The sequence below is a fragment of the Myodes glareolus genome, chromosome 22 (genome assembly GCF_982192425.1).
Source record: "Myodes glareolus chromosome 22, mMyoGla1.1, whole genome shotgun sequence".
Classification (NCBI taxonomy): Eukaryota; Metazoa; Chordata; class Mammalia; order Rodentia; family Cricetidae; genus Myodes; species Myodes glareolus.
In genome coordinates, this window is record NC_142047.1 from 56,123,669 (window position 1) to 56,137,211 (window position 13,543).

A 13,543-nucleotide genomic window follows, 5' to 3' on the forward strand; every position below is an offset into this window, starting at 1 on the left:
CTCAAAGGCCGTTTATTTCCAACTGTGGCTACAATAGCAGGGTACCCCACTCCACAATTGGACATTAAAGGACAGTCTAACCTAGATTTTCACTTCCTTGTGAATGCATGTGTATACCCCCGTCGTGTGTGTGTGTGTGTGTGTGTGTGTGTGTGTGTGTGTGTGCCTAACACATGCATGCACAGTGCACATTTGGAGATCCTAGAACCTCTTTAGATGTGTGTTGGTCTTCTGGCACCTTCCACCTGTTGTTTGTAACAAGGCCTCTCATTGGCCTGGAACCTGCTCCACCCCTTCCAGGAAGCCTCCTATCTGGCAGGACCAGGGTTACACGGCTGTGCTCCGCTGTGCCTGATCTTTTTACGTGGGTTCTTTGGATAGGACATGCTTTACAGGCTGAGCCATCATCCCAGCCTGAAAATGGAGTAATCATCTCAGCATAATGTAACCAGGAAATCCAAATGCAAATGTATGCCCCCGGGTCGGAATCTATTGTAGAAGAGAATGGACGTGTGAAGCCTGCTTTGAACAGAGCCGAAGAGGCAGAGGTACGCGGCACAGCAAAGAGGGTGCTAGTGAGTCTGGGGAGAGTGAGCCCCCCCTTCTAAGATCTGCACAAGGCTGTGTGTGCACACACTTCGTTCTGCTCTTGCTGGGTTGTGCAGGATTCAGACCTTGAAGGCCACTCTGCATGTGACCTGTGTCCCTGCTGCCTTCTGGCAGGGGCTGTCAGCAACGGCTCTGATGCCACAAGGCAGCAGCCTTTATGGGCAGTGCCCTCCTCATTACTCTGTTATTTATTCAGCTCTACACACCCGGTTCTGCTCTCTCCTCTTTATTACATAGCAGAGGTTTGTCATAAAGTCCTCCCGGGGAGGAGTATGAGTCCTGTGTCCTCTGGCAGAGGCTCGTACTTCCTTGACAACAGATTTTCTTTATGTCCTCAGTCTTTCAGGAAGCCTGTGCTCAGGGCAGTCTTTGAAGTATGTTCTGAGCAAACACGCCACACATTCAGAGGGAGGCAATGGGCTTTGTGAGCAGCTCATGGTAAGTATTTGTTAGAGTCAATGAAAGCGATAGAGACAATAGCAGTGAGTGTGGACCTGAGAAGTGAGGCCTAAGGCACTGCCAGGGGTGGGCAGCTTAGCAGATGCTCTGTGAGTCACTCAGAGCTTGGGGCAGCATTGTTAGCCTGCCTGCTGGTACCCTGGGGCTCCGCATCCCAGCCCCTCCCTGTGGCGGGAACTGAAATTTGACTGCATCCTCGGTCATGAGTGTTGTTATGTCTAATTATGATTCATCCTCATTCTCATTGTGCCCTTCACCTTCTCCCCTCCTCAAGACCTACTTCCGAAATTGATTGACTTCCTCCCTCCCTCCCTCCCTCCCTCCCTCCCTTCCTTCTCTCTTGCTTCCTTCTTTTTCTTCTCTCCTTCTCCCTCTACTTTTACATTCTTTCTTTTGATAGTGTTGGCTGGCACATAGCCCAGGCAAGTTACTATCAACTTTACCATCCTCCTGCCTTAGCCCTTCGGATGCTGGAACTGCTGGGGTCTGCAGAAGGAGGGTCAAAAATGTAGACCATGTGTATAGCAGAGTTGCTGGTCAATGTGACACAAATCAAGACGTATTCAGAAAGAGAAAATCTCAGCTGAGGAATTGCCTCCATGGGTTGGCTTCTGGGCATTTCTGTGGGACAGTTTCTTGATTGCTGGTTAATATGGGACGGCCCCGCCCACGTGGCAGGTGGGTTGGTGCTGGATAAGAAAGCAGGCTGAACCAGCCAAGGGAAGCCAGCCAGTAAGCAGCCAGTCTGTGCCTGCATTCTCTCAGCTGTCTGTGAGGTGCCCTGCATCTAGTCACCTCTGGAACCTGATGTCGGGTTCAAAGCAAACTTTGAAAATACTAAGCACATGACCCAAGATTACTGTTTTGACTTTTTCTTTAATTTCTAGCACATTCCATCTTACCTTTAAATACTTGTTAGCTCTTCAGTTCTCTGAATGGCTAATTCATACTCTTTGCCAATATACTAATGAATTTCTGATTTTTTTTCATGGCTTTCTTCAACATCATACACAAACCTTTTATAAGTTTTTAGAGACTGCAAATTATTTTTCTCATCTTGCTGTTTCTTTCTTTTATTCAGTTTTGAACTTGTATTTTAGGACTTTGTGTGTGTTGCTTGTGTGTGTGTGTGTGTGTGTGTGTGTGATATGCATGTGTGTCATAGCATATGTGTGGAGGAGTTCAGAAGACAGCTCTGTGGGGTCAGTTTTCTTCTTCAATCTTCATGTGGGTTTTAGGGACCAAACTCAGGTGATTGGGCTTGTATTGAAGTGTTTTTGCCTGTTAATTGGCCTCCTAGCTCTCTCTCTCTCTCTCTCTCTCTCTCTCTCTCTCTCTCTCTCTCTGTGTGTGTGTGTGTGTGTGTGTGTATGTGTGTGTGTGTGAAACTTTTAAAGACAGGGTATCCCATAGCTCTGGCTATCCTTGAGCTCACTGTGTAGCAGAAAAAGACCTTAAACTCCTGATCCTCCTCCCTCCACTTCCTAAGTACCGGGATTAGGGGCTTGGGTCACCATTCCGATTTACATAGTGCAGGGGCTGGAACCCCGTGTTGTGTATGCTGGACAAGCTCTCTACAAGCTCACACACACAGCCCAGCCTTTAGCTGGTTTTTTGTTTGCCTGCTTTTAGTTTTAAAAACTTTTTTTTTTTGCTTTTTTTTTTTTTTTTTTGAGACAGGGTCTCAGGTTTGAGGCTGGCCTCAACCCCTTATAGCTGAGGACTTTCCTCTTCTGATTCTGCCTCCCCCTTATGCATGCTGGGATTAAAAATTTTTGCCAGCAGCCTAGTTGATGGAGGACTGGGACTTAAGCCAGGCTCTCATGCCTGCTGGGTGAGCGCTCTACCCACTGAGCCACATCCCAGGTTCCCCTAAGGTGAGGCAGCATTTCGGGCATGGATTGAGTGTGGGTCTCTGACGTCCACTCTGTGCCCAACTCAGTTCTGCTGCCTTGAGTTGGTCCCCAATGTTCCCAGTTCAAGGGCTCATGCCTCAAGATGACCCTTACTTGTGAGGCCACAGCAAGATTGCCCAAATGGCTCTCCAATATGGCTGTAAGTAAGCCTGGCTTCCCTTAACTATCGATTACATTTGGAAAGTTGCAGGAACAGCTTTCAGAAACTGGAAACACCTCCACTCTGAGTGGTAACTACAGTGCAGCATAACCCAGGGACGGCAGACTGGAAGAGAGATGCGCCAGCAAGGTACGTCGAGGAGGGGCAGGACACAGCCCAGCATTCACACTCACCCCTGGCTCAAGGCCCTCCCCAAAGCATCTCATGCTTCCTCCAACTCCGTGCCTCTCCGCTGTCCGGTGTGTTCACAGAGCTCAAGCAGACAGAGCTGAGGAAATCTCCTACCCTGGACAGTAAGGAGCTCACTTTACAGCTCTCTCCCCATCCTTGCAGGGGAGAAGCTGCACCCTCTGTTCCCAGGGCTCTCCAGGCCACCAGGCTCTGCCCAGAAACTGTCGACCAATCAAGAACCACCTCATTAGCATAAACTCAGGCACTCTTGAAAGGGGTTTGTTGAGAATAACAAAAGATGCCTGGGCCAGGGATAGATGGCTTGTTGATAAAGTGCTTGTCTTTAGGACCAGGGATCTGAGTTGATTCCCAGAATCCATGGTGTGCTAGACCTGCACTCTTGCACCAGAGGTTCAGGGACTATGAGTCCCTGGGGTTCACTGTCCAGCTAGCCGAGTCTCCCTGAAGAATTCCAGGACAGAGAAAAGCATTCAAGGTGAACAGGATCTGTGTAACAAGAGCTGAGTTCTCCCTGAGGAATGACTTTCAAGGTTGTTCTCTCAGTTCACAAACATGTACATGTATGTGCATGTACACCTGTGCACATACATACAACATACCACAGATGAACGGACACACATACACCCACAATTGCAAGAGCTGCCTCAATGCCATTCTGGAAGTTCTGAGGGCTTGAGAAGTGTTTCCAGACATTTGTGATAAAGACCAAATACCTGTTTCCTTTTAGCACACTCGATATTTGTTGAAACATAAGGAAAGGTGACAAAGTCTATGTTGGTATTTTATATTAGTTGTTTATTTTCGTTTTTTCGAGACAGAGTTTCTCCACATTGCCCTGGCTGTCCTGGAACTAGCTCTGTAGACCAAGAGGACCCTGAACTCTACCTGCCTCTGGCTCCCAAGTGCTGGGACTACAGGCAGGGCCACCCTTCTGTCTCTATGCTGGCATTTTAAACTCCATCACTCCGGAAGAGGTGGCATCTTAAAGAGAACCCAGATATGGCTACCCATTGAGCATGCATCACAGATCAGCATCATCGTCCTGCTTTTGATAGTGAAGATGGGAGAGGCACAAACAGTCAGACAAGAACATACTAAGAGGGTTAGAAATGTGGACGGGGGTGTGGCACTTGTCTAACATGTGTGAGCCCTCAGGTTCTCGCCCTGGCCCCGAAGAACATAGACACAGAGTTATGGTACCACATGAAGCCCCTCCTCAGTAGTGAGCCCATCAGCCGGCACCATCCTTCCAGAAGATTCTGCTGAGGTCATAGTCAGGATCAAGTGGCTGCACCACTTCCCAGTGCTCGAGAGAGCAACTCGGGCTGTGTCGTGCCTCAGTGGGGACGACAGGCTTTGTACAGAGGGTGAGGACCCTGCACCAAGCAGGAGGCTATGCCTGTGCCTTTGCATGCTTGCTTGCATCCTACTCTGGGTACCAGTTCTGCACAGTTTTAGGAAAGCAGCCAGGTGGATAGTGCGGTCATCTCAGCAAGTGAGAGGTCTCCAGGAGAGGAGGAGTTCCCATCAGGACCCTTTGCAGCGAGGGCTCACAGAGCCTCTGTTGCCTCTGTAGCCTCTGTAGCTGACTTGTAGCCAGTTCCCAGGCTGGCAGGCAGGAAGGAGAAAGTGCATTCCTGCTTTCTTGTATGGCAACATCTTTCCGATTCCTCTGCCTGACTCCCACTCTCGCTGCTAAATATTTTAAGTGAAGGTAGACTCAGAGGGTTTCTATCCCTCCTCTGTAATTTCCCTCTTACATTGTGTTCTGTTTTCTTCTCTCTCCTCCCAAGCATACACAGGCAGCTTTAATTTTGAAAGAAATAAACATGAAGCCTGTGAATTATCCCAAGTTTGCCCTCTTCCTCCTCTCTGCCCACCCGCCATGTCAGTCAGGGCTCCTGTAGAGGAACAGGATGGTGGACTGTGTATACACTATTAGGTTGGCTTACACCGTGTGATCCAGACAGTACAGCATGACCACCCACTTCTTAGAGAGACTGAGACCTGACAGCTCCTCAGTTCACGAGGCTCGTGTCTCAGCAGTCCCAAGAAGGTGCTGGGGGCCTGAGGAATCCCTGGAGAGCCCCTGATCTCCAGTCCTTCTTGGAAGAATGAAGAAGCTGTGTTGGCAATGTCACTGATGGAATACAGTGGTGGTGGCCGCTGCAGCAACAAGACAATGTGCTCATTAGCAGGGGTAGAGGTAGGCAGGTAAACCCAGCATCTCTTTTCCCCCAGCTGTCTTGCTATCAAGTCTTCCCTCTCTGTTAGTCCTGGAAATACCAATGCACAGAGGTATGACTTTAAATTGTCAACAAAGATCAAGCATCACTCCTGCCCGCTGCTGACCTTGTTCAACTCTCTACAAGAACTACCAGAGATAAAAGGGTAGGAGGAAAGAGGGGGAGTCGGCTTGTCCTCTAAGGAAGAGACGCAGGAATGTGGGTGGAAGGCTTACAGGGTATGGGGAGGCGTCTAACCAGAGCGCCGCTGTGGATTGTTTCGAAGGCTTGCATTAGTTACTTTGACATAATAGAAAGAAAACACCTGACAAAGGCAAATTAAAGAAGTGAAGTCTTCGGGGGGAGGTCATATTATTAGAGGTTTATCCCTTTATTATAGGGAAGGTCACAGCAGCCCACACCATCACAACTGGGAAGCAGAAAGCAAAGAAATGGCTAGGCATAGCCACTCCCAAAGACCCACACCTAGTGAGCTCCTTTCTTCTGCTCAGCAAGCCTCCAGAACCATCCTGATGGGAGTGAAGTTCTAAAGAGAGACACCGTGTCCCTCCCTTTGGCAATCAGACTGTTAAAACAATGGTCTCCAAGAAATTTGAATTTCTCAGGAGTCCCTTGTTGAGGGAGGAAAAGGAAGCCTGGTGCCAGCCAGGGGGGCAGCTTGTCTCCCAGGAAGCGATGTCACCCGGTTCTGACAACCTGCCAGACCACTGGGCAGGACCACACTGTGACCAGCGCTGCTTAGCCATGCGCACTCTTGCCCTCTATGAACCTAAACCTCCTGTCAGGACACTGTTCCTATAACTCCCTTAGTGAAGGAAATGACCCGTGATGCCCTGATTCTCTGACCCTCACTTGGTGAGTCAGCAGATGCTGACTGGCGGCAAGGACTGCGGCTTTGTCTAAGAGCATGAACTCCTCAAGTGACTTACGGGTGACTGATGGGTAAGCATGGTGGTTAATTTCAACTGGATTGAAATACACCCTTGATTGCGGCCGTTAGAATATTTCCTGAGAGTAATTAACCTAACTGGAGAAGCTCTGCCTCAAATGTGGGCGGCCCCATCCCCTAGGCTGCGAATGCAGTGGACCTGGAGAGGGAAGGGAGGGGCCGACGGTGCAGAAACTCTGTCTCCTGGATCGCAGATAAATGCTGTGCAGATAAGAAGAGCATTCTCAGGTGTCCCAGGGTAGACATGTTGTTATTTTTTTAATTACACTTATTTATTTGTGTATGCATACACAAGCTGTGGAGTTTGTGTGGATTTGTCCTCACCTTCCACCATGTGGGTTAAGGGACAGAATCCAGTCATTGCAGCAAGTGCTTCTGGAAACTGTGCCACCCCGCCTTCCTGGAGACACTTTTCCCAACAACGCTTCTGGATCCAGGATGCTGAGTGCTTTCCTGTCCCAAAATAGGACACAATCATTGCTACTGAGCTTTCTTTCCTATGGCACTTAATACAGTGCCAGGAGCCAGAACTGTGTTTCTCAGTCCCAGAGGCAAAATATGGTTCCCAGCGAAGCTTTTAAGCAGCGTGGGGCAAGCCTCCTTCCCAGGATCATGGATTCCGTGGGTGTGGAGTGGGACTCCAGCATTCGGAGCCGTCTAAAAGCTCCTGCCGTGGTCTAATGTGCAGCTGCCATCACTGAGGGCTCAGCTTGGGAGCAGAGCTGTCCTGGGAGCTCAGGGAGCCCCACCTTTCTAAGATGAGAGAGAACGTGTTTGTGCAACTGCAAGATCCGCCCACGGTGACAGCAATCAGCAAGAACTCACTCCATCCCCATGTTCACCCCTAATCTTATCATGACTCTCATGCCCATCCTCCTACATATGAGCATGCCTATAATGGCTCCCATCCTTGTAAGACCCTTTCTGGGTCACTTTTGGGTGTTACTTTACCTGGGGAGACATAGCATTCACGCCTACTCATCTCGGAGAGGGAACCCACGGCAGACCAAAGTCATGATTGCACCCAAGCCCAACTCGGTGAGCTAGTGACTCTTGACCAGGTTTACTAATGGGAGCGTGAGAGAGGGAGTATCCATAGGATGAGCTGCATCATCAGAAAGCTCACCCCAACATGGGTGATGGGTTGCTCACAAAAGCTGCAGCCGGAAGTTCTCTGTGCAACCTTTAGGCAGCTTGACAGGTCCCAGAATTTCCTCTCAGCTACTGGCTGGTCAGGGCTTCCAACTAAGCAGCCATTTACTGGTTCTGTAACCCTGGGGAGCAGCCCTGGTGAATCTTTCACATTTCAGCTTTCTTGTACAGTGGAGTTTGTTTACTTCTTATGTCTCCTGAGCCCCAGCCTCCCTCCCAGAGGGAAGCTTTCACTCTAGAGGAAACTGTTGCACAGAATCCCCACACTGATGCAAAATACTGCAGAGTTCTCTGAAATAAGTTCAACATTTTATTTAAGAGTTTTTGCTTTGTCCTGGTCATGGCTTTACATTTATAAAATAGGTAAGGTGTATGGGCAATCACAAACCCTCTATGACAATGTCTGCAAAGCAAAACTAAGACATTTAGCCCCAGCGTGCTTCCAATTTCACCTTTTAAAGATTCTGGAATTACTTTTCAATGTGGGATAAATACAAAATTATCTATAAGATTTATGTCCCGTTGAAATATGAAAAGAATAACAAAACAGTGGACATCCATGTGTCTGCTACAATTTGAATATAAAATGCCTTTGCGGTGGTTTATCTTGTAAAATCACATTTACAATCACCTAGGAGACAGACCTCTGCCGTGTGGGTAAGGGAGTCTCAAGACTGGGTCAATTTTAATGAGAAGACCTACCTGGAATGTGCATGACATCATTCCGTGGGCTGTGGTCCTGGGTAGAATAGGAAAGCGACAATAAGTCGAGCATCAGCATTCATCTCTGCTTCCAGACTGGTCATCAATGTGACCAGCTGCCTCATGTTCCCGCCACCATTCTTCCCTTTCCAGCCATGATGGACTGCACAGTCATCAAACTGTGAGCCACAGCCAACCCTTCTTTCCTTCCTTCCTTCCTTCCTTCCTTCCTTCCTTCCTTCCTTCCTTCCTTCCTTCCTTCCTTCTGAGGCTGCTGTCAGATAGGTTCTCACAGCAAGGAGACAAGCAACCAACACAAACCTCTGGACTCACACCTGGAGGTCTTCTTTTCCCAGATGGTGGCACGATTTTGTATTGCACAAATTCTAATTGTTCTTAATAATAAAAACCTGGAGTCAGATATTAGGGGGTGAAAGCAGAGAAATCAGAGAAGCAGTGCAGCCAGTCACTAGAGAGACCTTTGACCCCAGACCAAAGGGGTGATCCTGTCCTTAGACTACATCCTCAGGTGGACTGCTTCAGATTGCTGCCTCAGACTACACTAAGCTCCTGTCTCCTCTTGCCTTATATTCCTCTCTCCACCCAACCATATCACTCCTATCTCCACCTCCCTAGAGCTGAGATTAAAGGCGTGGGATCCTAAGTGCTGGGATGACCTTTGTGTGGGCTCTGTTTCTTTTTTAGACAGATTCGATCTCACATAGCCCAGGGTGGCCTTGAACTCACAGAGATCTGTCTGCGTTTGTCTCCCGAGTACTGGGATTAACAGTGTGTTCCACCACTGCCTGGCCTCTAGAGGCTTAGCTCTGCAGTCTGATCTTCAGGCAAGCTTTATTTGTTAAAACACAAACAAAATATCACCACAGTTTTGGAAGGTTCTGGAAAATTTAGAGGTGGGATCTACATGGAGGAAGCAGATCACAAAGGGTGTTCCTTTGAAGGTTACCTGTAGTCCCCAGGCTGTTACTCCACCTCCGCTTCCTGCCACAAGGCCAGAATCCTCAGAGCCTTGTGGACAGTGTGAAACTACTAGCCGAGATAAAGAATATTTCCGTCTGAGGTCTCTCACCACACTATGCCATAGAAGCAATGTTGCATTTACAATCTGTTGGTTTCCCCACTCTGGTTCCTCCCACCCTAGGACATCACCAGATCTTCTATTCTGGGTTGGCTTGCTTTTCCTAGTCATTCACCACAGCTGTACCCACAGCAGCCTTTAGTGAGCAGATGTTTTGATTTACCCGAGTATCTCTCAACTTTCCTTTGGCCTAGCTTGGTGCGGTGGCTTGAAAGAAAATGGCCCTTATGGAGAGCAGCCCTCTCCGAGGTGTGGCTTTGTTGGAGTTGTATGGCCTTGCTGGAGAAACTGTGTCACTGTGGGGCTGGACTTTGGGGTCTCCTGTGCTCAAGCTACATTGAGTGTGACACATCATTGCTTCTGCTGCCTGCGAATAAAGATGTAGAACTCTGAACTCCTTCTCCAGCACCATGTCAACCGGCATGCCACCATGCCATCCGCCGTGATGACAACGGCCTAAATCTCTGAACTGTAAACCGGCCCCAGTTAGATGTTTTCCTTTTTAAGAGTTGCCATGGCCGTGGTGTCTCTTCACAGCAATAGAAACCCTAACTAAGACACTTGGCTCTCACGGAAACCATGGCTATGCCAGATCCGAGGCTAGTGCTGCTGTCTTCTGCTCAATCCTCATGGCCCCCGTGGCTGCTCCCGCTTTCTTGGTGACAGGGGACAGTGTGTGCTTCTGGTTGCCACCAGCTCATAGAAGTTCTTCCTTAGTTCCTGATGCCCAGTGCTTCTTCTTCTTCATGCTCCAACGTGGGAACACCCAGGCTCTGTTTCTGCATCTCTTCGCTCTCTCTCAGTGACCTCATTTCCTTCCAGTAGAGCCACTCTCTAAATCTCCTCTGCTCTAAGCTCCAGTAGATATATCCAACAGCCTTCTCGACACCCCCACAGATACCTAATCTTAGCTGCGAATTTGTATGTAAAAAGTATAATTCTTTTTTTCCCCCTTTTATCAAAGTCCTTCTCTGCATCCTTTCCCATCTCAGGAGATGGTAATTTCATTCTGCCAGAATTCTTGGAGTCATTCTCAAATCTTCCTCCCATCTCAAACATCACATCTAACTCACAGCATCTCCTGTGAGCTGTGCATCTGGAACACATCCCAGGTCCTCCCACTTCTCACGTCCACCACCACTGTCGCTGTAGCGACAGCCACTCGGTGTCTTGCTGAATCCAGCAGGATCCACGAGTCTGGCCTCCTCCTGCTTCCCACTTGCTCTTTACCCATCCCAGTGAGCTCTCTACACTCCAGCCAGGAAGCTCCTGCTTCACAATCAATCGAACATTAACCTTGACCATCTCCTGTAACTCCAGAGGCGTCTAGTCCCTACCAAAGTCCAAAGCGAGGTCCTCCGTGGTGTCGCAAGAATGAAGGCATTCTAAAGAGACAAGTGCGCACCTTCCTTTGAGGATTAGACTAATTAGACAAAGCAATCCAAGAAATTGGAGTTTCTTAGGAATCTCATGCTAGGAAAAGGGGAAAGTTGAAGCCTGGTGCCAGACAGGGGGAGCTTGTCTCCCAGGAAGAGATCTCACATGGTTCTGACAACCTGTCAGGTCACCTTGAAGGACAGACTGGAGCTGAGACAATGATGGGTCAGTGATGGGCAGGACCACACCTTGGCCAGCGTTACTCAGCTGTGCATACAAATATCCTTTGGAAACCTATACCTTATATCAGTGCCCCAAGATGAGGGAATCATTGGCCTCAATTTTTGTCCCTGTTCTTCACGTGGCCGCATTCAACGTCCTTCTGCTTTTCACTGTCTCTTGTTTGTTTAATGGGCCTGTTGAGATGGGAGGTCGAACTGGGCTCATTAGGCCTGCCCAGGCCCTAGCTCTCATCCTGACAACTCCAGCAGCAACGGTACAGATCCTGGCTTCATCCCAACTCTTCTCTCACCCTCCTTTCTCCTGGAGCACTCCCCCAATCTACTCTGGTTTCCATTTCCCAAGTGGCAAACACATCCCCACTCAGAATCACCAAGAACCTTCTTCTCCATCTCCTTTTCCCTTCCCCACATCTTGAAACAGGGCCCCACTGTGTAGCCCCGACTGGCCTGGCGCTCGCAATATAGACCAAGAGGGCTTTAAACTCACAGAGATCTAGTGTGGGACAATTCTGTATTCTGTCAATTATGTTTTAAATAAATGCTGATTGGCCAGTAGCCAGACAGGAAGTAGAGGTAGGGCAAAGAGAACAGTAGTATTCTGGGAAGAAGGAAGGTCTTCTCGCAGTCCTGCCCAGATCACTGAAGAAGCAGGATGTGACCTGCCCTGCTGAAAAAGGTACTGAGCCATGTGGCTAACATAGATAAGAATAATGGGTTAATATAAGCTACAAGAGCTAATAAGAAGTTTGAGCTAATGGGCCAATCAGTTTATAATCTTATGAAGACCTCTGTGTGATTTTCTTTGGGGCTAAATGGCTGCGGGAACTGAGCAGGACAGAAACCCCCGACAAGCAGGCCCCTTCATGTTGCAGAGATCAGCCTGCCTCTGCCTCCTTCTTGCTTCTGCTGGCAACATCAACATATCCTGTAGGTACCCAGGTCTTTTCCCCTTTTCTTCCTTGGCGATTCGCCGGGGCCGTTTGACCTCTGGCTCCCTGGAGATTCTGCACTAGCACTGGCTTGAGGGGATAGCTTAGGAAGAATTTGGCTCTCTTTTGTTATGGTGATTCCACCTGTAATCAAGGTTCTAGCAGTGGGCCCCATATGCCTGCCTCCCCCAGCTGATTCTGCCTGAGGCGCCGGGCACCTGTAATCTCCTTCTCCTGCTCCTGATGGGAGGAGGCCATGCCCTTTTGAACCCCCTTGCCCACTGGTATAAATACCCAATTTGAGTTTAATAAAGTGGCCATTTACTCTTTGGTAAGTGAGCAAGGTCTCTTTTGTGTGTGTCTGTTTAAACCCTCAGGACAGTCATCCATTCTCGTGGGCCCAAGTTCGGGAAAGTGCGCGCCTGGATTGGGTGAGGGTATCCACAGAAAAGGCGGGGGCTTACAATATCCCCTTGCCAGCTTCATATTTATGCTCATCTCTCCCACACAGAGAGGCCGTCCCTGACCCCCTTTCTCCTGTGACAACTCTACAGCAGCATTTGACTGCTATATTCTGGGTCCTACAGAAGGTAAGTACACAGAGTTAAGTGGGTGAGAGAAGAGGATTCCTTTAGTCAAAGCTTTAAGATGGGGACAAGCTATACACTCATCCTACTGATTAGGTGTTGTGTTTTGTTTTGTCTCAGAGCAACATCAATCAACAATCACCCAGACCAGCGGGGCTTAGAAACAGTGTTGGAGCTAATGGCGAAAATGCCCATGGGTTTCCCAGAGACACTGAGTAGTGTGCTTGACTCATCCTGTGTCCCCACTGAGTAGTTCCTTTCACCCTACAACCTCACAGCACACGGGGCCTCACAGCAAGCCCAGCCTATTGATACCACCCAAAACCAGCCACCTACAAAGAAGCTGACTTCTTACTCAGTCAGTGAGCATGGGGTTGTCACCCAGTGACCAGAGAGTAATAAATGGTCTGTTGTCACCTAGAAAATTGGCTTTGGAGCCTCATATCCAATTATATATATAGAAACTTAAATATACTGCTCAAATGTGTGTGTGTGTGTGTGTGTGCGCGCGCGCACGCGCATATTCATGTATATGAAGGCATATGTGTGGACACATGTGGAGGTCAGAGGATCACCCCAGAAGCTGGAGTCCTTCAGGCCCCACTCACCTGACTTTTTGAGACAAGATTTCTCACTGACCTGGAGCTTGGGGATCCTTCTGTTTATGTCTATGCCTTTTTCATGCCGCTAGATTCCAAGCATGCCATCAGATGGGTCCTCAGTGACTCATACCAGGTCCTTGTGTTTACAAGGGAAACGCTGTACAGGTTGGGTCTGTCTGTTATGATCTCCTAAGTCCCCTGAACAGACACACTTGAAAGATGCCGATAACCTGTGCCGAGGAGAGTGAGCCTCTATCCGATGAGCTGGGTTGCATGTCCTGAAAGACTGTCAAGTGTTCATCTCTGCATTGTAGAATGGAGA

The 13,543-nt window shown here is 48.8% G+C and overlaps 1 long non-coding RNA gene across 1 annotated transcript; it reads left to right on the forward strand.

Annotated features, from left to right (window-relative positions):
* Positions 1-339: 339 nt before the first annotated feature.
* LOC146890226 (uncharacterized) lies at positions 340-6,702 on the forward strand. Its single transcript, XR_014999105.2, has 4 exons — positions 340-548; positions 948-1,047; positions 3,169-3,273; positions 4,155-6,702. It is a non-coding gene; the product is annotated as an uncharacterized LOC146890226 (long non-coding RNA).
* Positions 6,703-13,543: the final 6,841 nt, after the last annotated feature.